Source organism: Suncus etruscus, chromosome 5, assembly GCF_024139225.1.
Source record: "Suncus etruscus isolate mSunEtr1 chromosome 5, mSunEtr1.pri.cur, whole genome shotgun sequence".
Taxonomy (NCBI): Eukaryota; Metazoa; Chordata; class Mammalia; order Eulipotyphla; family Soricidae; genus Suncus; species Suncus etruscus.
In genome coordinates, this window is record NC_064852.1 from 100,138,585 (window position 1) to 100,165,809 (window position 27,225).

Consider the following 27,225-nt stretch of genomic DNA (forward strand, 5'->3'; position numbering starts at 1 on the left):
TATTGCTTTCCATAGGTTGAACTAGACGGCATTCCCACCAGCAGTGGATAAGAGTTCCTTTCTCTCCACATACCTGCCAACACTGCTTGTTCTCATTCTTTGTGATGTGTGCCAATCTCTAGGGTGTGAGGTGGTCCCTCATAGTTGTTTTGATTTGCATCTCCCTGATGATTAGTGATGTGGAGCATTTTTTCATGTGTCTTTTGGCCATTTGTATTTCTTCCTTGTCAAAGTGTCTGTCCATTTATTCTCCCCATTTTTTGATCGGATTAGATGTTTTTTTCTTGTAAATTTCTGTCAGTGCTTTGTATATTTTGGAGATTAGCCGCTTGTCTGATGGGTATTGGGTGAATAGTTTCTCCCACTCAGTGGGGGCCACTTGTATCCTGGGCGCTATTTCTTTTGAGGAGCAGAAGTTCTCAATTTAATATATTCCCATCTGTTAATCTCTGCTTTCACTTGCTTAGAGAGTACAGTTTCCTCTTTGAAGATGCCTTTAGTCTCAATATCCTGTAGTGTTTTACCTATGCATTGTTCTATATATCTTATGGTTTCAGGTCTGATATCAAGGTCTTTCATCTACTTTGATCTAACCTTTGTACATGATATTAGCTGTGGGTCTAAGTTCAATTTTTTGCAAGTGTCTAGCCAGTTGTGCCAACACCACTTGTTGAAGAGGCTTTCTTTGCTCCATTTAGGATTTCTTGCTCCTTTATCAAAAATTAGGTGATTGTATGTCTGGGGGAACATTCTCTGAGTATTCAAGCCTATTGCACTGATCTAAGGGCCTGTTCTTATTCCAATACCATGCTGTTTTGATAACTATTGCTTTGTAGTAGAGTTTAAAGTTGGGGAAAGTAATTCCTCCCATATTTTTTCCCAATGATTGCTTTAGCTATTCTAGGGTGTTTATTGTTCAAAATGAATTTCAAAAGTGCCTGATCCACTTCTTTGAAGAATGTCATGGGTATCTTTAGAGGGATCACATTAAATCTATACAATGCTTTGGGGAATATTCCCATTTTAATGATGCTAATCCTGCCAATCAATGAGCAGGGTATGTGCTTCCAATTCCAAGTGTCCTCCCTTATTTCTTTGAGCAGAGTTTTATAGTTTTCTTTGTTATAGGTCCTTCACATTTTTAGTCAAGTTGATTCCAAGATATTTGAGTTTGAGTGGCACTATTGTTAATGGGGTTATTTTCTTAATGTCTATTTCTTCCTTATTACTATTGGTGTATAGAAAGGCCATTGATTTTTGTGTGTTAATTTTGTAGCCTGCCACCTTCCTATATGAGACTATTGTTTCTAGAAGCTTTTTCTAGAGACTTTAGGGTTTTCTAGGTAGAGTATCATGTCATCTTCAATCAGTGAGAGCTTGACTTCTTCCTTTCCTATCTGGATTCCCTTGATATCTTTTTCTTGCCTAATTGGTATAGCAAGTACTTACAGTGCTATGTTGAATAGGAGTGGTGAGAAAGGTCAGTCTTGTCTTGTGCCAGAATTTAGAGGAAAGTCTATCAGTTTTTCTCCATTGAGGACAATATTTGCCTCTGGCTTGTTGTAGATGGCCTTAATTATATTTAGAAAGGTTCCTTCCATTCTCATCTTGCTGAGCGTTTTGATCAAGAATGGGTATTGGACCTTATCAAATGCTTTCTCTGCATCTATTGATATGATCATGTGATTTTTATTTTTCTTGTTGATGTTGTGTATTATGTTGATAGATTTAGGGATGTTAAAGCAGCCTTGCATTCCTGGGATAAAACCTACTTGATCGTGGTGCATGATCTTCTTAATGAGCCATTGAATCCTATTTGCCAGGATTTTGTTGACGATATTTGCACCTGTATTCATCAGCGATATTGGTCTGTAATTTTCTTTTTTGGTAGCATCTCTGTCTGGTTTAAGTATCAAGGTGATAGTGGCTTGATAAAAGCTATTTGGAAGTGTTTCTGTTTTTTCGATTTCATGAAAGAGCCTTGCCAGGATTGTTAGAAGTTCTTGTTGAAAGGTTTGAAAGAATTCATTAGTAAATCCATCTGGGCCTCGATTTTTGTTTTTGGGCAGACATTTGATTACTGTCTTAATTTCCTCAATAGTTATGGGTGTGTTTAGATATGCTACATCCTCTTCATTCAACCCTGGAAGATTATAAGAGTCCAAAAATGTATCTATTTCTTCCAAGTTTTCATTTTTAGTGGAATAGAGTTTCTCAAAGTAGTTTCTGATTACCCTTTGAATCTCTACCATATCAGTAGTGATCTCTCCTTTTTCATTCCTAATACGAGTTTCAAGTTTCTCTCTCTTTCTCTCTCACTCTCTTTCTCTCTCTCTCTCTTTGTTAGTTTTTCCAGTGGTCTATCAATCTTGTTTATTTTTTTCAAAGAACCAACTTCTGCTTTTGTTGATCTTTTGAATTGTTTTTCGGGTTTCCACTTCATTGATTTCTGCTCTCAGCTTTGTTATTTCCTTCTGTCTCCCTATTTTTGGGTTTTTTTGTTGAGTACTTTCTAATTTTATGAGCTGTGCCATTAAGCTATTCAGGTATGGCCCTTCTTCTTTCCTGATATGTGCTTGCAAAGCTATAAATTTTCCTCTCAGTACCACTTTTGTGTGTCCCATAGGTTCTGATAATTTGTGTCTCCATTATCATTTGTTTCTAGGAAGGTTTTGATTTCCTCTTTGATTTCATCTCAGATCCACTGGTTATTCAGTATTAGGCTGTTTAACTTCCAGGTATTAAATTTTTTCTTCTGTGTCCCTTTATAGTTCACATATAATTTCAGGGTCTTGTGGTCAGCGAAGGTAGCCTGCAAAATTTCTATCTTCTAGATATTATGGAGGTATGTTTATGTGATAGCATATAGTCTACCATGTAGAGTGTCCCATGTACATTAGAGAAGACTGTGTATCCAGGCTTCTGGGGGAGAAGTGTCCTGTATATATCTACTAGGCCTCTTTCTTCCATTTCTCTTTTCAGGTCTAGTATATTCTTGTTGGGTTTCATTCTGGTTGACCTGTCAAGTGTTCACAATGCAGTGTTGATGTCTCCCACAATTATTGTGTTGTTATTGATATTATTTTTTGGATTTGTCAACAATTTTATTAAATATTTTGCTGGCTCCTCATTCGGTGCATATATGTTTAGGAGAGTGATTTCTTCCTGTTGCACGTATCCTTTGATTAATACAAAATGTCCATCTTTGTCCCTTACAACTTTTTTAAGTATAAAGTTTGCATCATCTGATATTAGTATGGCCACTCCAGCTTTTTTATGGGTGTTGTTTGGTTGAATAATTTTCCTCTAGCTTTTTATTTTGAGTCTATGTTTGTTCTGACTATTCAGGTGCATTTCTTGTAGGCAGCAGAAGGCTGGATTGAGTTTTTTGATCCATTTAGTCACTCTTTGTATCTTTACTGGTGCATTTAGTCCATTGACATTGAAAGAATTATCCTGGGAGTTAGCGCCATTTTTATATCGAAGCTTTCTGTGTCTGTTGTTCAGTCTTGTCTTAAAGTAGGCCTTTCAGTTTTTCTTTTAAGAATGGTTTTGAGTCTTTAAAGTTTCTGAGCTGTTGTTTGTCTGTGAAACCATGTATTGTTCCTTCAAACCTGAAAGTGAGTTTTGCTGGGTGCAGTATTCTAGGCAAAGCATTTATTTCATTGGGTTTTGTCACTATGTCCCACCACTGCCTTCTGGCCTTGAGTGTTTCCGGTAACAGGTCTGCAGTAAATCTCAAGGACATTCCCTTGAATGTAATTTTTCTTTTAGATTTTGCTGTTTTCAGAATTCTGTCTCTATCTCTGGGATTCATCATTGTGACTAGGATGTGTCTTGGGGTGTTTTTTCATGGGTCTTTTTAGTTGGTACTCTTTGGGCTTGCAGGATTTGATCGCATGTATTCTTTAGCTTTGGTAGTTTCTCTTTAATGATGTTCTTGACCATTGATACTTCCTGGAGATTTTTTTTTCCCTGGGTCTCTGGGACTTCAATGATTCTTAAGTTGTTTCTGTTGAGCTTATCATAGACTTCTATTTTCATCTGTTCCAAATTTTTAAGTAATTTTCCATTGTTTGATCATTTGCTTTAAGGCTTTTTTCTAATTTCTTCTGCTGTATGGAATTGTTATTCATTTCATCTTCCAGTGTACTAATTCTATCCTCAGCTGCTGTTAACCCATGGGAAAGCTTAACCATGTTTTTCTTTAATTCATGTAATTAGTATTTCAGACCTGTTATTTGACCTGAAATTTCAGTTTGGAGTTTTCTGATTTCTATCTTTATATTCTCTTGATTTTATTAGTGTTCTCTTCTATACTTTCTTTGAGTTCTTTGAACACATTCCATATTGCAACTCTAAACTCCTTATCTGAGAGACTGACTAGTTGGTTGATCATGTTCAAGTCATCAGAGTTGCCATCATCATTCTCTATGTCTGGCGCTGGCCTGCGTTGTTTCTCCATTGTCACACTTGTATTGTGGGTTTTTCTATGTGTTGTGCTTGTATTCGTGTGCATGGCCGGGAAACAAAGTGGAGTGCCTGTGTTCATCTGGCTCCACCCTTTCTGGGCTTGTAAACTCACCTCCAGGTAAGGCTCCAGGGAAGGTGAGCCGACCGCAGATGAGCCACACACAGAATGAAATTAGGCCTAAAATGGAGCACAACACAGAAGACAGGCAGATAGGGGTGCTGGCATCTGATTTCCAGCGGAGTTCAGCAGCTTCCCCTCTGGGTTTATAAAGTCAGCCATTTCTTACTCACTCACTTACTTGCTCACTGGGTAGCTTCCGAATACAGTTTTTTGGGGGTTCACTTCCTAGTGCTAGGAGAAGAGTTTCAAGCATTCAGAAAAGACAGAGAAGCACAGGACAGGGCTCCCTTCAGGTCCTCAGTTTCCTCAGAAGAATCACAGCAGGGCAGAGACTCCACAGGTAGCGTAATCAGCACTCCACCTGGCAATCCCCACAGTTAGCCATTACTTACTCACTCGCTCGCTCTCTGGGTAGCTTCAGAATGCAGTTTTTGGGGTGTTCGCTTTCCAGGGCTCTGAGGAGAGCTTCAAGAAACCAGAAAAGACAGAGAAGCACAGGACAGGGCTCCCTTCAGGTCCTCAGTTTCCTCAGAAGAAGCACAGCCGTGCAGAGACTCCGCAGGTAGAGCAATCAACACTCCACCTGGAAATCCCCACAGTCGGCCATTTTTTACTCACTCCTCGTTTCTGTTCTAAGCTTTATTATTTCCTTCTGCCTGCCTTTTTTGGTACATTTTGTTGATCAATTTTAATTTTACAAGCTGTGCCATTAAATTATCTTTGTAGGCACTTCTTTGCTGATTAGTGTTTACAAAGCTTTCTTTACAAAGTGCTTTTCTTTTAGTACCACTTTTCTTTTTTTATTTTTAATATAATTTTTATTTTAATTATAGTGGCTTACATATCATTCACAGTAATATTCCAGGTACATATTTACATTGAATCAGGGGAATTCCCACCACCGAATTGTCCTCCCACAACTGTTCCAATCCTGCCTCCCATATCCTCCACTCTCCCCCTCAGGGGTGCTATAATGTGTGGTCCCTTCTGCATTTAGTTTATTACTTAGTGGTCTTATAACTGTTTGGTCTTGGTGCCTCCATTACTGCCCCCTCTAATTGGGAGGCGGGACTAGAAAGTTTAAGTTATGTGGTTTTGTTTGAAGAAGAGAAAGGTAATATAATGGGGTAAAAATCGACTACACCGACTATGAGCAGAGTCATTCTAGAGGCTCTCATCCTTGGTTTGAGGGAAGAAGGGGAAAAGAAGAAGGTGAAACACCACAACAGTTCAAAAAGAGGATTCAAATAAGATATCCAGTGAACACTGCAGCAATAAAAGTATGCATCACATAGTTGCCATGGTCTTGAGATAGGAAATATGACAAGGGGCAAAGAGGAAGAAGAGAAAAGAAAAAAAAGTAAATATATAATTTAAAAAATGAACAACTACTTCAATATCTACCCCAAAACAAAGAAGTTGACAAAAACTAGATAAAAAAATAAAAATAAAAAAGAAGGATTATTTAGTGCTTTTTGTCTCTCCCCTCCCCTGCATAGGCACAGTAAATATTGGGGTCACTACACCCCACAAGAAAATCTCAAAAGACAATGGGAAAACGTATTCTTCCATCATAAGTATAAGACCTGTATAACGCTACCTCCTTACTTTTTATTTTATTTTACTTAAAATCAGTTTTCAATATACATATGTGAGCAAATATATATTTTTTATTTCTATTTTTATGTTTTTTGGATGTGTGACTTGTTTCTCTGTTCTTTTCACCCCAAATGCACTGGCAATATAATGAAGCACCATTTCTTCCTGCAAAGGCACACTAAAAAAGGGGAAATTCCACGTATATAAACAAGCTCTTATCTACTAGGGATAAGAACTCATACTTAGTTACAATACAGGGGAATCTCCCACCTTGAAAATATGTCATGTGGATCCATCTTAGACACCAGAAGATTATACACCGACCGTCTAGACTTGAATCCTGAACCCCAGACATAGAATTGACACAGTTCTTCACATTAGCTACAGGAACCAAAGCCCTTCTGGAACATACTGAATACTACTCAATCTCCAACATGAGCCAGTTTTAATATGATATCCTGACAACGAGGAAATTGGGAACAACATCTGAGTTTCAGCGCAAGGGCCAAGACCACTAACCACAGAAGACAGATTAAAATGACATCGAGGAAACAGAACTTCTAAAATAACAAAAAAAGTCTTCATAATAAGTTCCACTCCTTGACTTGTGCACAGACTGAGACCTCTAGATTTAGAGGTCTGTTTTTAACATCCAGATCGGAGCAGAAGTCTCCCATATGGCAGAAATACACCAAGGGGGGAGTAAATGAACGTGAAAGGAGTCTACAGATAATCCCATATCAATATATTCCAAGGGTAGAGAAACCCTGTATCTCTTAGGCCAAGCTGTGTGGCTCTCCCTACCAACTTATCCTAACGTGGACTGTTGCTGGATACTGGATTTAGCCCTAAAAGGACTCCCAATGCAATAACTTTACACAAGACCCCCCCTCAAATCTTTTACCAATCTCAGAAAGGGCAGGGTGTGCTATGAAAAGGTGCCTGGGAACCTACACCCCACAAGAAAACCTCAAAAGGCAACGGGGAAACCTATACTTAGTACCACTTTTCTATCCCACAAATTCTGATGATTTGTGTCTTTATTCTCATTTGTTTCTATGAATCTTTTTATTTCCTCTTTGATTTCATCTCTGACCCACTATTTGTTCAGTATTAAGCTGTTTAATTTCCATGTGTTAAGGTTTTTCCTTTGTGTCTATTTGTAATTCACTTCTAATTTCAGTGCATCATGATCTGAGAAAGTAGTTCTTAAAATTTTTATCCTATTAATTTTATGGAGGTATGTGTTATAAGCCAGCATATTGTCAATCTTGGATAATATCCCATATGCATTAGATAAAACTGTGTATTCAATTTTCTGATATATATTCATATATATGTATATATATTACTAAGTTACTTTCTTCCATTTCTCTCTTCAAAGCCATTATATTCTTTTTGGACTTTAGCCTGGTTAACCTATCAAGGGTGACAGGGCAGTGTTGAGTTATCCCACTATTATTGTGTTGCTATTGATATTCTTCTTAAAGTCTATCAGCAATTGTTTGATACATTTTACTGTTCCCTCATGGGCTGCATATATATTAGGTGTGTGATATTTCTTGATATACATATTTCTTGATTATTAATAAATGTTTATCTATGTCCCTTATAACTTTTTAAGTCTAAAATTTGTGTCATCCAATTTTATTATGGTCACCTCAGCTTTTTTAAGGGAGTTGTTTTCTTGAGTGATTGTTCTCTAACATTTTACTTTGAGTCTATATATGCTATGATTATTCAGATGTGTTTTTTGTAGGCAGAAGAACATTGGATTTGGGGCCAGAGAGATTGTATGGAGGAAAGGAGTTTGCCTTGCATGGATAAAAATGGTGGTTCGAATCCTGGCATCTCATATGGTCCCCTGAGTCTGCCAGGTGTGATTTCTGAGCATAGAGCCAGGAGTAACCCCTGAGTGCTGCTGGGTGTGACCCAAAAACAGAAAAGAAAAGAAAATTGAATTCAGATTTTAATACATTTTGCCACTCTCTGTGTCTTAACTGGTACATTTAGTCCGTTGAACATTGAGAGAGATGATTGTTATGAGATTTAGTTGTTTAGTTGTCTTTTTGTAGGAGTTTGGTGTGTCCATTGTGTTTGTTTTGTCTTAAAGTATACCTTTCAGTGTGTCTTTTAAGAATGGTTTGAGTCTGTAAAGTTTCTAAGTAAAGTTTATTCATGAAGCTGTGTATTCTTCCTTTAAACCTCACTGTAAGTCTAACTGAGTTAAGTATTCTTGGTAAAGTGTTCATTTTGTTGAGTTTTCTCACTATACAAGAACACTGCCTTTGGGTTTGAGAGTTGCTTGTGAAAAATCTGCTGTAAATCTTAAAGATGTTCCTTTGTTTGTAATTTCTCTTTTTGATCTTGCTGACTTATAAGTATTCTTTTCCTATCTGTGGAATTCCTCATTGTGATTAGGTTGTGCTTTGTGTGCTTTTCTTTAAATCTCTTTTAACTGGTACTATTTAGGCATACAGGATTTAGCTACATGCATACTTTAGCTCTGGGAGTTTCTCTGCAATTATATCCTTGACTTTATTTAATTCTCTTTCTTATCTCTGAAGCTCCAATAATTCTTATGTTGTTTCTGTTGAGTTTATTCCAGACTTTTATTTTCATGTGTTCACATTCTTTGAGGATTTTTTTTAATCATCTGATCATTTTTTCTTAAGGCTCTTTTCCAACCTCTTCTGTTGTATAAAGTTGTTATGCATTTCATCTTCCAGCTTACTGATACTGTCCTCAGTCATTGTTACTGTGCTGGTAAGGCTTTCCAGTGAGGTTTTTCATTTTGCCTATCAAATTTTTTTGTATTTGTTATTTTGGTTTGAAATTTTCTCAGTTTTCCTTTCATATACTCTTGATTCTTATTTGTGTTTTGTTCATCTTTCCATGGTTTCTGTGAGTTCTTTGAGCATTATCAATAATTTTTCTTTCTAAAGTCTTTATCAGAGAGGCTATGTAGATGTATTTGTTGGGTCTGCAGGGTCACCATATTTATTTCTGAGTGTGGTGATGTTCTGTGTTGTTTTTTTTTATTTTGTCCTTTGATGTTTGGTGTATTCTAAGTGTTTTGTTAGGGTTCATTAATTAGAAGATATGTGTGCAGATGCAGAGTGGAAATAGGGAAAGCTCACCATGCCACTGGTCAGCCCTTCAGCAGGTTCCTTTCAAAGCTGTGAGCCAAAGTCACTTATTTTAATTCACTCTGATATGACAAAACAACTTTATTTGAGCCTTATATTTATTCAATTGTAAGGTGAGTTCTTCTTGTCATGTAACAAATTATATGGACCCTGTTTCTTCAAAATCATAATGATATTTTATTGTACCCCAAATAAATAATTTTACATATGCAAATATGTTCTAATACTAGCTGACAGAATTCTTATTTACCAGTAATTTGGCTATTTGACTAGCCTAGATTGTCAACAGTATAATTTCAAATCTTCACTTTATTTAGAACTCATACATTTAAGTGAGATTCCAGTTGTTCTTTTGGCACATGTAAGAGTTAGTAATGTTGAGGGTCAATATATTTCCATTATTTCTTAGATCTCAGCAGGATTTACAATTAATTATACATGTCCTATAACCAGTCATGAAAGCTGTAGTTGTGCAGCCTTCCTTTATTCTTGTTTCCTATGTCTGACATTTTCCTCATTGTTTTCAGTATACTGACATATCACAGGTCTGTCTATTTGCCATTTTTGCTCATTGACTCTGCCCTCATCCTTGCTACTATCAAATCGAGTTTAGAAAAATGGTACTGTATCTCTACTTCTGACCTTGTAAAATCTCTCCAAATGATTTTCTTATAGCAACAAAAGGATATCAATAAAACATACATCAGATAACATCACTATCTCTTTCAAAACTTTAAATGGCCCTACTCACAAGAGGATAAAATATAACATTTTACTATGATCTACAGATTCCTTCTGGACTGATTTATCTCACATCCTCACCTTTATTATTCTCTCCTATTTACTATACTAAAGCTTCACTGTATTTTCCTTGTTTTCACAAGTCTTTCCCCATATGAGATTTTACCTGACTTGGGCTTTTAAAAAATTTGACTCTTTTTATGTGGGAGGCACTTCTATCCACTTATTTACTAGATAATTCCATTTCCAGCTCTAATTCATTGGAAATCCTAAAGAAACATTTCCTGACATCTCATTCTAAATCCATCTCCCCCTTAAAATATCTCAAAACACATACTCTCATTTTAGAAACATATAGTAATTATTATTTACTTATCTATCTCATTGTAATGCTTACCTTTATCAGTTCATATGCTGGGCTTTTTTCCCTCTCCTTTTTTATGATATATGCATACAGAGACATAGCATTCAAAATATTATCCAACACAGGTAGGCTGCATACAAGGTGCTCTGGTCCCAAAAAACTTTCTTCTTTCCTAAAAGTTCTCATAATCTTTGTGTATGCCTTTCTTTCTTTTTTGGGGGAGGGGGGTTGGTTTTGGTTTTGGTTTTGAGCCATACCTGGTGACACTCAGGGGTTACTCTTGGATATGCATTCAGAAATTTCTCCTGACTTGGGGAACCATATGGGACACTAGGGGATCAAACCACAGTCTGCCCTAGGTTAGCACATTCAAGGCAAATGCCCTACCACTTGTACCACTGCTCCGGCCCCTGTATATGCCTTTCTGTAGGCAGAAGTTAAAAAAAATATTTTTAGGCATTATTAAATTGTGATATTATTTTTAAGGCAAAACCCCTGATACCTGGATTTTTAGTCTTTGAAAGTATTGGTAGTTATATTTTCTGGAGATATTATAGATGAAATGAAGAGGGTGGGGCTAGATCATACCTCTGATTAAATCTATCTTCAGATATATACAACCAATTTTATTTTACAAAGTGTTTTTTACATAATATCACATGCATTTATGTTACAAACCCTTAGAGGGTATATGCCATCTTGGTTATCCCACATTAACCCCACATACCCTCATTACATATGCAATAAGCTCAGTCTTTCTAACTGGGTGACCACATATGGTGTAATAAATCACATAGATAAAAACACCTAAGGATGAGAACACAATATATAGAAACAGGTCAGAAGAGAGGAAGACAGTAGATCAATAGAGGAGAAAAGAAGAGAGTGAGATATGGTAGCTGGGATGGTTATCTCAAATGCAGAAGGTGCTTTTAGTGCATTGTTAAGATAACATCGAAGAGTCAACCCACAGAGATATACTTACATGAACTATAAAACAACAAGCTGTACCACTCAACACAGCTAGTGTTCAACATTCTATTCTTACATGTCAAGCAGAAGAAGATGAAATTAATCAGAGACACTGTGACAGAGATGAATACTTCTCCATATTTAAAATGTACTTCTTTAATGGTTCAATCAGAAGAACTTAATGGTATACTGTGATATATTCACAAAACATTGATATGAATAAGAGTAATAAAATATAAAACATTCTTTTTTATCCAATCTTCGTAATAAGAATAGCAAGAATCAAATCTAGGAAATGTATGATAGAGTTTGGTGGTTAGACTATGCATTATTAATGAATCCTTACCCTGAACAGAGCCTTTATCATTGAAATTAATAACACAGATAGGCATAAAATCTAGTTTTAAGTTTGTCAGCCATAAAATCAGACAGATTTAAGTATCTTACTTACAAGCCACTGACTTCTTTCTTTTTAATGAACCAAATTCAAGTAAGAAAACCTATTTTGATTTAAATGAATATTGAAAACCATGTTCTATTAAAAGTTTACTCATATATCCAGATACTTGAACCTTAAAAGAAAAGTAAATAGGCTAAAGCAATAGTTCACTGGGTAGGACATTTGAGTTGCATATTACTGACCATGTTAGATCCCCAGTACTCCACATGGGTCACCTAGACCGCCAAAATAATACCTGAGCATAGAATCAGGAGTAACCCTGATCCAAACTGTGATACAAACTACCTTAAAGAAGAAAAGTAAAAAAGAAAGATAAATAAATTAAATGACAATATCTCACATGAATTATATATTTCACAATATAAACCAATTTTAGAAAATTTTACTTAAACACCAACATATGTGAACATTTAACTGTGTTTTGCATGTATATTTTCCTCATGAAGCAATTGCCTCATGTAAATTTATTCTAATTTTCTTAAGTTTTATTTCATTGATTACACAAGCATAATACAAGTCAATAATATATAAATATACATATTTACATTATATATCTTATATATAATGCTGAATTACAGTATATAGAAAACTTGTGGAAGAATTTTTATTCTTTTGTTGCTTCTGCTGTTTAAGTTTTCTGCTCTGTTTAAAAACTATTTGACTATCTTCATGAAAATGTATACCTTTTAAAAAGATTGAATAGCCTTTAAAATCTAGAGCTCTGATAGGTTTTCCAATGAATGAATTTAACATGTGTCTCTGACAACTAACTCCTGGTTTGTAAGGTGACATGTATAAATAATTCACAGACTTGACATATGCATTTCAATTTTATATACTCTGTGTCCAGGGACTTGACATATGCATTTCAATTTTATATACTCTGTTTCCAGGGAGCTAGAAAACTGAGCTTACAACTGAGACCAGCTGACCTTGGAGCATTTATATTTCTACATGACTGTGGAGATCAGAAGGATCCATGAGCCAGTAGTGACCCCTGAGGACCTTCTGGTGGTCCCCAAAACAAAAATATAAATAAACAGAGAAAATAAGAGAGAAAGATCAGTACTGCCTATGCTATAGAGATCAGAGATATAGTGGTATAAATAGTAAATTAAGCCTTAGGATGTGTGAGAATTGGGGGATGACATTGTGAAGACATTCAGTGATTCATATCACCAGTGGTTTCCTAGGGAAGAAAATCGACACTTGCCTGTCACAGATTTAAAGCTGTGACTTGGCTTTGAATGCTGGATATTTGGTCAGGCAGAGTCTAAGGCCATCAGTGTTAGGCCTCCAAACCAGAGCCTCAGGTTACCTTTCCCTGATAGAAGAAGGACATTATCTCAGTTTATGCTGATCTGCAATCTAAACATATTGGGAAAATGGTTGGAAACATAGAATTCTGTTAGGAAACAGAGACACATTCAGATTTCTTAATGAAGGAGAGAACAAGTCACTTAGTGACTACAAAATCTGAAACCAGTGGCTAGACAAAAGTTCCAATAATATCAGATATAAACAAAAGCAGGAAAAATCTCCACCACTGAAGACATTGCTAAGTGTCAGATAGGCTAGAAAACTCTAAATAAGGGGCGAGCAGAGAATGGGTCAAGATCTCCTGACTTATATGGAGGAGGACCCAAGACTTTAATCCTTGGTACACACACCCCTCCATCATAGACTTCCAGTATAGCATGTGTGACCCTGTGTCTATGGCACAACTGGGCTAAGTGTAGCTTGGCAACAAAATCAATCATTCTGCATATCCAGGTTTCAAGTAGCAGAGAAGTAGGCCACAGGTCCCCAGCACTGTGAGATAATACTACTCAAAACTACCCTATAACTGAGATTTTACTGAGGAAAGTTTAACAAAACTTAGAAGTTTGAAATTCTTTCTAATTTATCAGGAATCCAAGAGGTATCTTACCAAATACAGTCACTGACTGCAATCTCCACATAAGACTACACCTAGAAGAAATATCTTTAAAACTCAAAGAGAACAATTCTGCTCACAACATTAGACTATTTTCCAACCTACTCTCATAGGAAAGTTATTCACAGTTGTCATATCATGGAATCTTTCAAAATGCCCATCACAAAGAAATTGTGGTATATATATTCTGTAGATTATTATCCTGCCTTTCAATTTACAATTTTAATGTCTTCTAATTTTTTAAAGGGGCACACCCAGTGGTGCTCAGAGAAAACTTCTAGCACAGTATTCAAGAATCACTACCAGGGGCCAGAGCAATAGCACAGTAGGTAGGGCATATATCTTGCATGAAGACTACCTGGGTTTAAATTTTGTAATCTCATATGGTCCCCCGAGCCTGCTAGGAGTGATATCTAATTACAGAGCCAGGAATAATCCCTGAACACTGATGGAGCTGTGTGGCCCAGACCCTCCCTCCAAAAAAGAAAGAATCACTCCTGGGAGGCGCAGGGGCCATATGGAATGCTGGGCATTGAGCCTGCATCAGTTTCATATAATCTGAGCAACCTACACACTGGACTATTATTCCAGTCCCTATTCTTGTATTTTAAAATAATATACTACATGGAACACACCAGATTAAATTTGAGGCAATTGTGCTAAATGAATTTTAAATGGAAGTGTAAGACAATTATCAGATATTTTTATTCATATGTGGACAGCAAGTGTATATATATATATGTATATATATATATCATTGGAAATAATAAAAATCAATAATAAACATTTTTATTACACAACAAAACTAGCTCTAACTCATAAAAACTAGTGATTATTATGTACTTGTGCATTTCTTTATACAATGAACATTTATACAAATGTTACTATGTGGCATGTAAACTAATACCTTATAAATATTAACCTATTATTCCTTCCTCAAACATAAAAAATAAGCCTATCATTTTATTTATTTTACAGATATGGAAAGTGAATAGAGTGGTTGATCAACTTGTTCAAGATCACATAACTAATTAATGACAGAGATAGTTGTGAAATGCAGCAGTCGGGCATTAACCATTTAGTTTTCTCTCTAGAGAAAAAAGTTTAGAAAATAAAAAGATGAAAATGTTTTCTCAATATTCTGAGTAGCTCCAAATAAGAAGAGAGAAAGAGAGAGAAGAGAGAGAAAAAGAGAGAGAGAACGAGAGAGAACCAGTTTGCTTTGCATGTGGCTGACCCAGTATTGACCTGTGTTTTATCCCAGGCATCCATTCTGAGCACAGAGCCAGGAGTAACCCCTAAGTGCAAACAGGCGTTGCCTCAAAACCAAAACCAAAAATAATCAAAAAGGTATGTTTGCACATGGCTATCCACTATTTCCAATGCCACTTATTAAAGTCTTTTACAAGTTCTCCTTTTTAGTCCTTATTGGTAAATCTACTACCCATATGTATAAGGTATTAATACCCACATACCAAAAACCTGCTGCAACTTCAATGATTAACTCATATTCTGTCCCTATTGATTTGAAAATCCCAGTGAATAAAGAGACAAAAAACCCACCTTTCTTAAAATTGTTAGTGTAGACACTTTGTTTTAAAGTTATGTTAATTAGGGTTTCAAACATAAATATATCTGCACTACACCCTTATTAAATCATCTGCTTCTCTCCTCCAGTGCCTATGTGTCTTCCCCATATACCCCTCCCTCCAGATTGAAAACTTTTTCTCAGTTTCTGATGGGTAGCTTGTATTACCTTCCTATATTTTTTATATACTGAATATGAGAGAGATCATTCTGTCTGTCTTCTTCTGACTAATTTCACTCATCATGATACTATCCATATACATCAGATAATAGGAATTTCACAATTTCATCTTTTCTTAAATCTTAGAAATATTACATTGTATTATACCATAATTGCTTTATTCAGATATCTGTTCTAGTATATTTAAATTATTTTTATTTATTGAAGTACTATTGACTATTGTGAAAAGTACATCAATGAATGAAAAAGTTTTGGGACCCTTGTGGAATAGGCCAAGAAATGAGTAATATAAAAGGTTATTTCCTAATTTTGATAAGCATCCATAGTATTTGTTACGCCATATATAGGAATTTCTATATTTCTATAGGAGAGCAGACAGAAGGCCCACTAGATTGTCATATTCTTAGCGCAGATGGCTATTTAAAACCCCCCAAAGGATTTTAACCAAAAGGCTCACTAAAAAGTATTCACCCCTGCATGGAGAGTTGGTAAAAAATCATAGAGATATTTTTTGAGATTCATGTTATGGTTATATGATACTGACATTTATTTGGTCTAAAAATAATTCTTCCTTCTGCTGTGCATATTTACAGGCAAAAATATAGCCTCGATTAAATTCTCTTTGCCCAGAAAATTTCAGCATCAAATGGAGACACATAGAGACAATTTTCTTCTGCCAGCTCTGAATTTACACTTAAAAGGCTTAAGCAGGATGTAGCACTGAGTTGTGTGAAATTCCTTATCAAGGTATAGATTCTATAATCCTCTCATATAAGTTTATCTATTTTTAATATAATTTTCATTTTGATCATAGTGGCTTACATATTGTTGACAATAATATTTTAGGTACATATTTACATAAAATCAGGATTCCCATCACCAATTTGTCCTCACTACACCTCTGTTCTTGTCCTACCTACCATATCCTCCTCCCTCACCACTGGGGCTCCAAGAATGTGGTCCCCTCTGTATGCAGCTTAGTACTTAATAGTCTTACACCAGTTTGGTTTTGGTGCCTCCCTTATTTCCCCCTCTAACTGGGAGGCAGGACTAGATAGTTCAAGTTGTGTGGTATTGTTTGAAGAAAAGAAAAGTAATAAACTGGGGTAAAAATTAAATATGCCGAAAATGGGCAAAATCCTTCTAGAGGCTCTCATCATCGGTTTGAGAGATGAAGGGGAAAAAAAAGGTGAAACACCCCAACAGTACCAAAAGAAGTGTCAAATAAAATATCCAGTGAGCACTCCAATAAAGATAAGCACCACTAAAAAGCAATGGTCTTGAGATTAAAAAAAACATGGTAGAGCACATAAAGAAAGAAAAGAAAAGAAAAAATATAAATGGAGACAACAACTTCAAAAACCACACAAAAACAAAGAAATCAACAAAAAGTAGATAGGTAAATAAAAAAATAAATAAAAATAAAAAATGTTTTGTGCTCTTTGCCATTTTTTCCCCCTCCTACATAGGCACAATAAATATTGGGTTCATTCAAAAAGGAATTCTCTTGGCCAAAGAGGTATGGGGTTTCTTGATCCTTGGAGTAATTGTCATGGGATTAACTATAGACTCCATTCAGGTTCATTTACTCTCACCTTGGTGGTTTCATGGTGTTTCAAAGATTTCTGCTCCGTCCTGGGTGATAAAATCATACCTCTGTATTTAGAGATCTCCGTATCTGCACAGGTCCAGTAGTGGAACTTATGATGAAGTCTTTCTTTGTGGTTCTAGAAGTTCTGTTCCCACAATGTCATTTTAATCCGTCTTCTGTGGTTGGTTGTCTTGGTCTTTGTGCTGATCCTAGGATGGAACCCAGGATAGCATCTTCCATTGTATTTCCAGAAGACCCATTTTGTTACAATTGTCTCAGCCAGACCTTTGTAACTGGAGATCATGGTTTTCGTGCAGGTCGTAGCTCAAACCCTAGATTAGGGCTTTTTTTATTGGTCTCAAGATATATTCAGTCCAGTCATGGTTCTAGCAGCCAGTCATCTGTAAATTGCGATCTTGGCTTTTGGACAGAGCAAAGGGTGACAAGTCTTCTGATTTTGTCTTATTGTTAGCTGGTGAGGTAGGATAACCTGCTCTTAGATCAAGTTGTTCCCATTTTCCTCGTTGTCAGGATATCATATTAGAGCTGGCATTTGTTGGTGTCCCAGCAGTATTAAGGATGTCCCAAATGAAATTTGTTTCCTGTAGCTGTTGTGAAGGACTGTGTCATTTCTATGTCTGGGATCCAGGGTTCAAGGCTGGACGGATGGTGTTTAATCATCTGGGGTCTAAGTTGGGTCCACGTGACATATTTTCAAGCTGGGAGATATCCCTGTATTGTAAACAAGTATGAGTTCCTATCCCTAGTAGATAAGAGCTCGTTTTTATATGTAAGATTTCCCCTTTTTTTAGTGTGTTTTTGCAGGGAGAAATGGTGATACATTATATTGCCGGTGCATTTGGGGGTGGAAAGAGAAGAAAACAGAAACAGTTCACACACCCAAAAAAGATAAAAATAAGAATAAAAATATATGTGCTCACAAATGTATATGAAGAACAAACATTTAAAAAAATGAAATAACAAAGTAATTAAAGGAACAAAGTGATGCAAGAGACTACCTTACCTTTGGGGAAAAGCAGGTAAAGAGGTGGTGTAGTACAGGTCTTATACTTATGATGGAAGTATAGGTTTCCCCATTGTCTATTGAGATTTTCTTGTGGTGTGTGGGTTCCCGGGCACCTTTTCATCACACACCCTGACATTCTTGAGATTGGCAAAAGATTTGCGGCAGGGAGGTCATGGAAGAGTTCTTGCATTGGGGATACTTTTCTAACTAAGTCCGATTTCAAGTAACAGTCCAGTAGGGAGGGCTGTGCAGCATGAGTCAGCAGGGGAGTTGGTTGCCTTTTCTTGCCGGGGACAAGGTGTGGATTTGACTGGGTATCCCTTTGCTTAGGTGCTGGGTACTGGTTCGTTGGGGTAGGAGGTCAGTCTTGATGCCTAATGGATTAAGAACTGAGGGTGGGAGGTCTGGATGGGATTGAGGGGTGAAGGGATAGTCAAATTTCCAAAGCGGGGGAAGGGGAAAGTATATGGAAGGGGCAGGAAAACAGAAAAGAGAAAATACATTAAAAGAAAAGGATAAGAAAAAAGAAAAAGAGAGAGAGAAAGTAGTGAGGAGAGAGGAGATAATAGCAAGGGAATGCTAGTTTGCTTGAATGTGTTCTATGAGTAGGGCCTGTAGTATTTGTCTGTAGGTCACAGTTGCTGCTTCGGTAGTCTGACTGGTCACGTGCTTCAAATCCTAAAAGAAGGTATAACCTAGAGATAAAGTGTATGTTAAATAGTTTTCTTGGGACATTCTCGTAGTGCAAGCTGGGTATGGTATCTCGTGTGACTGAGCCTCGAGATGCCATCTTAGTTTGTACACCCTTTGTATCCAAGAATGCCTGTGGACAGAAAAGTTGAGAGGATATTTTAAATATAGTAAGATTAATGCATTAAATCATATTGTTATGAGATGTTTACATTGGAGTCAAAGATTTCCCATGGTATTCTTTACCTGGGATCCTGTATAAGTTCCCTAAGGGAATATTATGGGCCTTTGTAGTAGAAGGCTGATTACATACTTGTTCTCACTATGCTACTGTTTCTGATGTTGCTGGTTTCTTTGTGGTATAATGTATAGTCAAGTGTTTGTGTTGTTCCTCTTTCATATGTTTTGGGAATGGCTCCTGAGTATATGTTGACTGTTACAGTGTTTAAAATTGTTAAACCCTGTTATTTGATTGTTGAATATTAGTTGTATATAAGGTGTATTTCTAGGTGCTTCATAATAGTGCTATCATTCTGTGTTTATCTTTGTCTTCTGACTTACTTCTTTTAACATAATATGTTCTAGGTCTATCCACGTTGCTGCAAAGTCTGTGATTGTATCATTTCTAACTGCCATGTAGTATTCCATTGTGTATAGATACCACATCTTAATGATCCATTCATCTGTTGTTGGACATCGAGGTTGGTTCCAAGACTTGGCTATTATACAGAGTGCTGTGATAAATAGTGGGGTGCACACATACTTTGGAATAAATGTCTTTCCAACTTGGGGGTAGATACCTAAGAGAGCAATTGCTGGGTCAAATGGCAGATCAATTCTGAGTTCGTTGAGCACTCTCCAGACTGTTCTCCATAGGTGTTGGACTAGGGGGCATTACCACCAGCAGTGGGTGAGAGTGCCTTTCATACCGCATCCCCTCCAACAGAGGTTGCTCCCATTATTTTTGATGTGGGCCATCCTCACTGGTGTTAGGTGATATTTCATTGTTGTCTTGATTTGAATCTCCCTGATGATGAGTGAAGGTGAGCATGTTTTCATGTGTTTGTTGGCCATCCTTTTGTCTTCCTCAGAGAAGTGCCTATTCATTACATCTCCCTATTTTTTATGGCTTTATTTGATTTGGAGGGGCTCAGCTTTCTGAGTGCTTTGTATGTTCTAGATATCAGACCATTATATGATGTATGGAGTGTAAAGATTTTTCCCTTTATGTTAACTGTCTTCTTGTGTTAAGTAGGGTTTCTTTTGCCATGCAGAACTTTTTAGTTTGATGTAGTCCCATTTGTTTATGTTTGATGCTAAATTTCTTGTCATTGGTGCTACATCCTCAAATACCTTTTTGATATATAGGTCTTCGAGTGTTCTGCCTATTTTATTCTCAATAAACTTTATAGATTCAGGTCTGATTTCAAGGTCTTTGATCCATTTTGAGTTGACTTTTGTATACAAAGTGATGTATGGGTCAATTTTCACTTTTGTACATGTGGTTTTCCAGTTGTACCAACATCATTTGTTGAATAGACGTTCTTTGTTCCATTTCAAGTTCTTGCCTCTTTTGTCAAATATTAGTTGGCTGTATATCTGGGGGGTTATGTCTGGGAATTCTGTTCTTACCCACTGGTCTGAGGTCCTGTCTTTGTTACAGTACCATGCTGTTTTGATCACTATGGCTTTATAGTATAGTTTCAGGTTAGGTAAGGAGATGCCACCAGCTTCTTGTTTTTCAGTATGCGTTTGGCTATCCTGGTCTTTTGTGGTTCCAGATGAATTTTGTGACTGATTGTTCTAATTATTTAAAGAATTATGTCTGAATTTGGATAGGGATTGTAATAATCTATATAGTAGTTTGGGTAGGATAGTCATTTTGACTATGTTAATTCTACCTACCCATGAGCATGGGATGTTCTTCCATTTCTTTAGATCCTCTTCAATTTCTTTCTGAAGTGGTTTGAAGTTTCCCTGGTACAGTTCCTTCGCTTTCCTTGTAGGGTTGATTCCTAGGTACCTGATATTTTTTGATACTATTTTGAATGGAATTGTGTTTTTAATCTCTCTCTCCTCAACTTTGTTATTTGTATATAGAAACGCTACTGTCTTTTGTGTATTGACTTTGTATCCAGCCACTTTGCTGTATTGATTAATTGTTTCTAGGAATTTTACTGTGGACACTTTAGGGTTTTAGATGTATATCATCATATCATCTGCAAATAGAGATAGTTTGAGTTCCTCTTTCCCAATTTGGATTCCTTTGATTCCCTTCTCTTGTTGGATTGCTATTTCTAGGACTTCTAAGTTTATATTGAATAAGAGTGGAGAGTGGACAGCTTTGCCTAGCTCCTGACCTTGGTGTAAATGCTTCTAATTTTTCGCCATTAAGTATAATGTTGGCTGTGGGCTTTTCATAGATAGCTGTAACTATCTTGAGGAAGGTTCCTTCTAACCATATTTTGCTGAGTGTCTTCAAGATGAAAGGGTGTTGTATTGTGTCAAATGCCTTCTCTGCATCGATTGATATGATCATGTGGATTTTGTCTTTCTTATTGATGTGATGTATAATGTTGATTAATTTGCATAAGTTGAACTAACCTTGCATTCCTGGTATAAAACCCACTTGGTCATGATGAATGATCTTTATGATGAAGTGTTGGATTCGGTTTGCTAAAATTTTGATTATTTTTGCATCTATGTTTCTTAGTGAGATTGGTCTGTAGTTTTTTTTCTTGGTGGTGTCTTTGCCATCTTTGGGAATGTGTGTGATATTAGCCTCATAAAAGGAATTGGGGAGGATACCTGTTTTTTTTTTTTTTGATGATTTGGAAGAGCCTATGGAAATGTGGTAGTAAGTCTTCTCAGAATGTTTGATACAATTCACCTGCAAAACCATCTGGACCTGGACTTTTATTCTTAGGGAGTTTCTTAATTACATCTTCAATTTCCTCTGAGGTGATTGGTCTGTTTAGGTTTTCTAGATCTTCCTTTTCCAGTCTTAGAAGATAGTATTTTTCCAGGAATCTGTCGATTTCTACTGGGTTCTCTAGCTTAACTGAGTATAGTTGTTCATAATATGATCTTATGATATGTTGTATTTCTTGGGGTTCTGTTGTAATCTCTCCCCTTTCATTTGTAATCCTACTGATTTGGGTGTTTTCCCTCTTTTTTTGGTGAGTTTTGCCAGTGGTTTGTCTATCTTGTTTGTTTTTTCGAAAAACCAACTCTTGGTCTCATTGATTATTTTGTATTGTTTTCTTAGTTTCTATGTTGTTTATTTCTGCTCTGGTTTTTATTATTTCTTGCCGTCTGGTTGTGGTTGGATTTCTCTGCTGCTGTTATTCCAATTCCTTGAGGTGATCCTTTAAACTGTTGATTTTGTCATTTTTCTGTTTGTTGACATAGGCCTGTATTGCTATGAGTTTCCCCCTAATTACTGCTTTTGCTGTGTCCCACAAATTTTGACAAGTTGTCTCTTCATTATCATCTGTCTCAAGGAATCTTTTTATTTCTTTCTTCAGTTGCTCTTTGGTCCAGCTGTTGTTGAGCAGCATATTGCTTAATCTCCTGATATTAGTTTTTCTCCATTGCTTCTTCTTGAAGTCAATTTTGACCTCTGTTGCATAGTGATTTGATAGGGTGCTTCTAATGATCCTTACATTTGTGGTCTTATGTAGGTTGGCTTTGTATCCTAAGACATGGTGTATTCTGGAGAAGGTTCCATGTGGGCTTGAGAAGAATGTGTATTCTGCTTTCTGGGGCTGGCGGGTCCTGTATAAGTCTATTAGCCCTAGATCTTCTAATTTTTCATTTAGAGCTCTTATTTCTTTGCTATTTTTCTGTTTGGTGGATCTGTGCAGTGGTGATCATGGAGTATTGAGGTCTCCTATTATTATCACACTTCCCTTCATGTATTTCTTCAGGTTTGTGAGCAGTTACCTCACATTTTTTGCTGGCTCTATGTTAGGTGTGTAGATATTGACCAGGATTAGTACTTCTTGATATAATGTTCCCTTGATCAGTATGTAGTGACCCTCTTTGTCTCTGATCACTTTCTTGAGATTGAATGCAATTTGGTCTAATATAAGTATGGCTGTCCTGCTCTTTTTTTGTTTTCCATTGGCCTAAATAATTACTTTCCATCCTTTTATTCTTTTTTTTTTTTTTTTTGGTTTTTGGGTCACACCCGGCAGTGCTCAGGGGTTACTCCTGGCTATATGCTCAGAAATAGCTCCTGGCAGGCACGGGGGACCTTATGGGACACCGGGATTCAAACCAACCACCTTTGGTCCTGGATCGGCTGCTTGCAAGGCAAACACCACTGTGCTATCTCTCCAGGCCCTCCATCCTTTTATTCTAAGCCTGTGCTTATCCTGTAGTTGTAGGTGTGTTTCTTGCAGACAGCAGAAGTCCGGTTTATTTTTTTAATCCAGTTATCTATTATGTGTTTTTTAATGGGAGAGTTTAGTCCATTAACATTTAGGGAGATTATTGACAGAGATGACTATTGTGCAGTTGTGTTGTATAGGGGGATTTGGATCATGTAATTCATCTCTGAGTAGGTCGTTTAGTGTGACTCCACCCTGGATTTAGGTGTATCTACCAGAGACCCGCCTATTCCTGGGAAGGGTCTTGGGAAGTGAATATTACGTGTATCTTTACCTGCAAGACCCCGCCCATTCCTGGGAGTGGTCTTGGGAAGGTTAGATAAGGCCTTTGGGCCAAGGGATTAGGGTCTTTTTGGTCTTTGGCCAGGATGGAGAGGAATTGGCATTTACCTGGATGGAGAGCTATGGCTGAGGGAGAAGCGAGAATGCAGGGCTGAATGCGTAAATGGTTAGCAGCCACATCTGTTGGCTAGGGCTAAATAAAGATGTTATCTCTCTGGAAGCCTGCCTGTGAGTGAGTTCAATACCTGTCACTTTTCTGGACCCAAACCCACCGGTTAATGATGTATGGAGCCACGTGGCCGGGACCTAAGAACAAAGGCCTCCATCCACCATCCAAGCCCATTCTAAGGGCTGTAATACTACAGTTTAGGATTGGCTTTGTTCGCACAAATAATTTAAGTTAGTTTTTGTTTGAGAATGCTTTTAGTCTGCCCTTCAATATGAATGATAGATTTTCTGGGTATTGAATCCTAGGTTGAAAATTTCTTTCATTCAGGCATTTAAATATGTCATCCCACTATCTTCTTTCTTGGATTATTTCAAATGAGAGATCTGGTTTGATTCTTATGTCCCTTCTTTTGTATTTGAAGTTTTTTCCCTCCCTTATTGGTTCAAGGAGTTCATATTTCTCTTTGATTTTTGCCATTTGAATTACTATATGTCTTGGTTTTGGTTTATTAGGGTCTATTTTATTAGGGACATTCTTCAATTTATGGATTTGCACTGAAGTTTCTTTCCAGAGGGTGGGAAATTCTTTGCTATTATTTTTCTGGCCATTTGTTCTTTCCCTTTCCCTATTTTCTCCCCTTCTGGTATACCCACAATTCTTATATTATTTCTTTTGTCCTTGTTCATTTTCCTTCGAGTTCTTCAATGTGCTTCTTCAACTGTGTGTTTCTGCTCATAAGGCTTGTTATGTTGTCTTTTAATTCCTTCAATTTCTTTTGTATGGAATATCTCATGGTTTTTAACATTTCTTCTTTAATTTGGCTGATTTGTTCATCCATAGATTTCTTATACTAGGTGGCTAGCATTTCTTTCATTTTCTTTATCAATTCTTGCATTTCCTTCCTCATGGCTGCTTTTAGGTCTCCTTCCCATGGATCTATGTGTTTTGGTGGACTTGGAAACGTGCTAGGGTTTGTCTCCATATCTCCAGATGTTAGGGTTCTCCTTGATTTACCCATATTTCTTTGCATTTATTGGTGTGGCTTTAGTGCAGTGCCTTCCAAATTCAGCCTGCTTTGGCCCCCTGTGGCTTGGGAATAGGTCCCCTCCCTGAGCATGGTTCTAGAGGGGTCTGTTGAGTGAGATCACCAAGGTTTGGATCCTCCTGTGCTCTCTATGTGGCCTGATCCATTGCTTTTTCCATTTGTTGCAAGCTATTGCAGTTCCTCTCCTGGCCACAATGGTCATGGGCGCTTTTGAGCCTGTCTCCTTTGCACCCCCCTCCCCTACCTGGAAGTCAGCTCTGCCATTTCTTTCATGGGTCTGGTCAATTCCCTTCTTATTTCTGCCAGTCGGTGCAGTTCCACTCTGGCCACAATGGTTGAGGACGCTGTTGAGCCTAGTTCTCTGTCCTCCCTCCCTTATCTGGAAGTCAGTGGAGCTCCGCCCCCTCCGAGCCTCAGCCGAAGAGAAATTCCCTCAGCCAAAGCTACCCTGTGGCTGCCCTCAGCCTTTGGGGAGTCTCAGGTCCACTCCGGGGCTCAGGGGGTTAGGCTTCTCTAGGTTAGCCAAAGGTCTAGGTGGCAGGCCCAGGCTCACCCAGTCTATTTGTCCTAGCCCATCCCAGCAGTACAGAGTGGGTCAGGTGCAGGGTTCTCCTCACCCCGTCTGCACTCAGCTTGGGCTTGGGGTCCCTGGGGAAGGGCATGCAGTGTGGCGGCGAGGTGCCTGTCTCAGACACCCACATGGAGAGTGGGGAAGTGCCAGGAAAATGCACACACCCATTGTGCTCTCTGCTCGAGCTTGGGGTCCCTGGAGAGGGGTGCGTGGTGTGGCATCGAGGTGCCTGCCTCAGGCACTCATGTGAAGAGTGGGGAAGTGCCGGGGAAATGTACTCACCCTGTGTGCTCTCCGCTCGGGCTTGGGGTCCCTGAGGAGGGGTGCGTGGTGTGGTCAAGTTTATCTATTTTTATTTTGTCCCTTTCAAAACCTGTTTCCTTAGGAAACCTGGTTTCTTGCTAAACTAATCTCTTAATATACATCAGTATGACACCTAGAGACTGCCCAGAAAGGAATTACTTTGAGATGTTAAAACTTATCTTCCTTTAATTCTCTGGCTCCTAATTAGATTATATTCTATTCTAACATCTATAAACAATCTAAAACCATGTGCATTGTTTTACAGATCAAACAGTGCACACTGATATGTTTCAATTCACAGAGATATGCTGTAATTTGCAAAAAAACAAAATATGAGAATTCATTTTATACCTGGGATTGGCAATATACCCCTTATTAAAAAAAAACCTAGTCTGGATATCAAAGTTAGAATGCTGTTTCTCCCATATATTCATTGTGTGTTCTCATTTCTTCATATTTCACTGCCTGTGCATCCATTTTCCTCAAGAGGACTCAAAGAAGTTCTCTAATTCAACTATATCCCAAGAACTAGTCAGCAACAATTATTTTCTAAAATGTTGGACCAGTCAACATTCCCACCAGCAGTGAATGAGTGACCATTTCCCCCACATCTCTGTCAGAATTAGTTTTTGTTCTTTTTGATGCATTCAAGTCTCACTGATATGAGATAATCTCATTTTAGTTTTTATTTTCACTAATCCTTTTTTTGAGGAGTGCAACACCTGTTGACGCTCAAAGGTTACTCCTGACTATGCGCTCAGAAATCGATCCTTGCTCAGGGGACCATATGAAACACCTGGGGATCGGACCGCAGGCCATCCTAGGTTAGTGTGTGCAAGGCAAATGCCCTACCTCTTGCGCCACCACTCCAACCCATTCACTACTACTTATAACATAATATCCCAGCATTATAGAAATAATAACTTAGAAATAATGAAATAGTAAAGGCTTCCATATTAGAAATCAAACTCTTTTTTACAGATAACATGATACGAACATGTTCTTAAGAAACCACAAAACATTTTTTATTTATTTTGTTTTTTTTTTGTTTATTTGTTGTTGTTGTTGTTTGGAGCCACAACTAGTAATTTCAGGGCTGTGCACTCAGTAATCGCTCCTGGCAGGCTCAGACGAGCATATAGTATGCATGGAATTGAACCTAGATCACTGTGTGCAAGGCAAACATACTATAATTCCATCCACCACCAAAAGAAGCTTGTAAAAATAAAATTTACAATAAATTTGCAGGCTATAAAATCAACATTAATCAAATATAAGATGATGGCTGCTACATTTTATCAGTTAGACCATCAGACCTAACAACTCTGGTGCCTTCTCAAATTTGGGGCAGGCACATCCTCTTTTTACCTTAAGGCACAACTCGCAGTCAATCCCAACACCCTCCAAAAGAAATGGCCTGGCTCCACAACTGAACCTAATGGAACTAACAAGTCACCACATTGCTTCATATCTATAATTCCTGTACTACATTATATCTCAAAATTTCATTGCAGTATCAGTCTAGTAGGATTTCATAGAATACCACCAAGCTTAGTGAGCCAAACAGTAA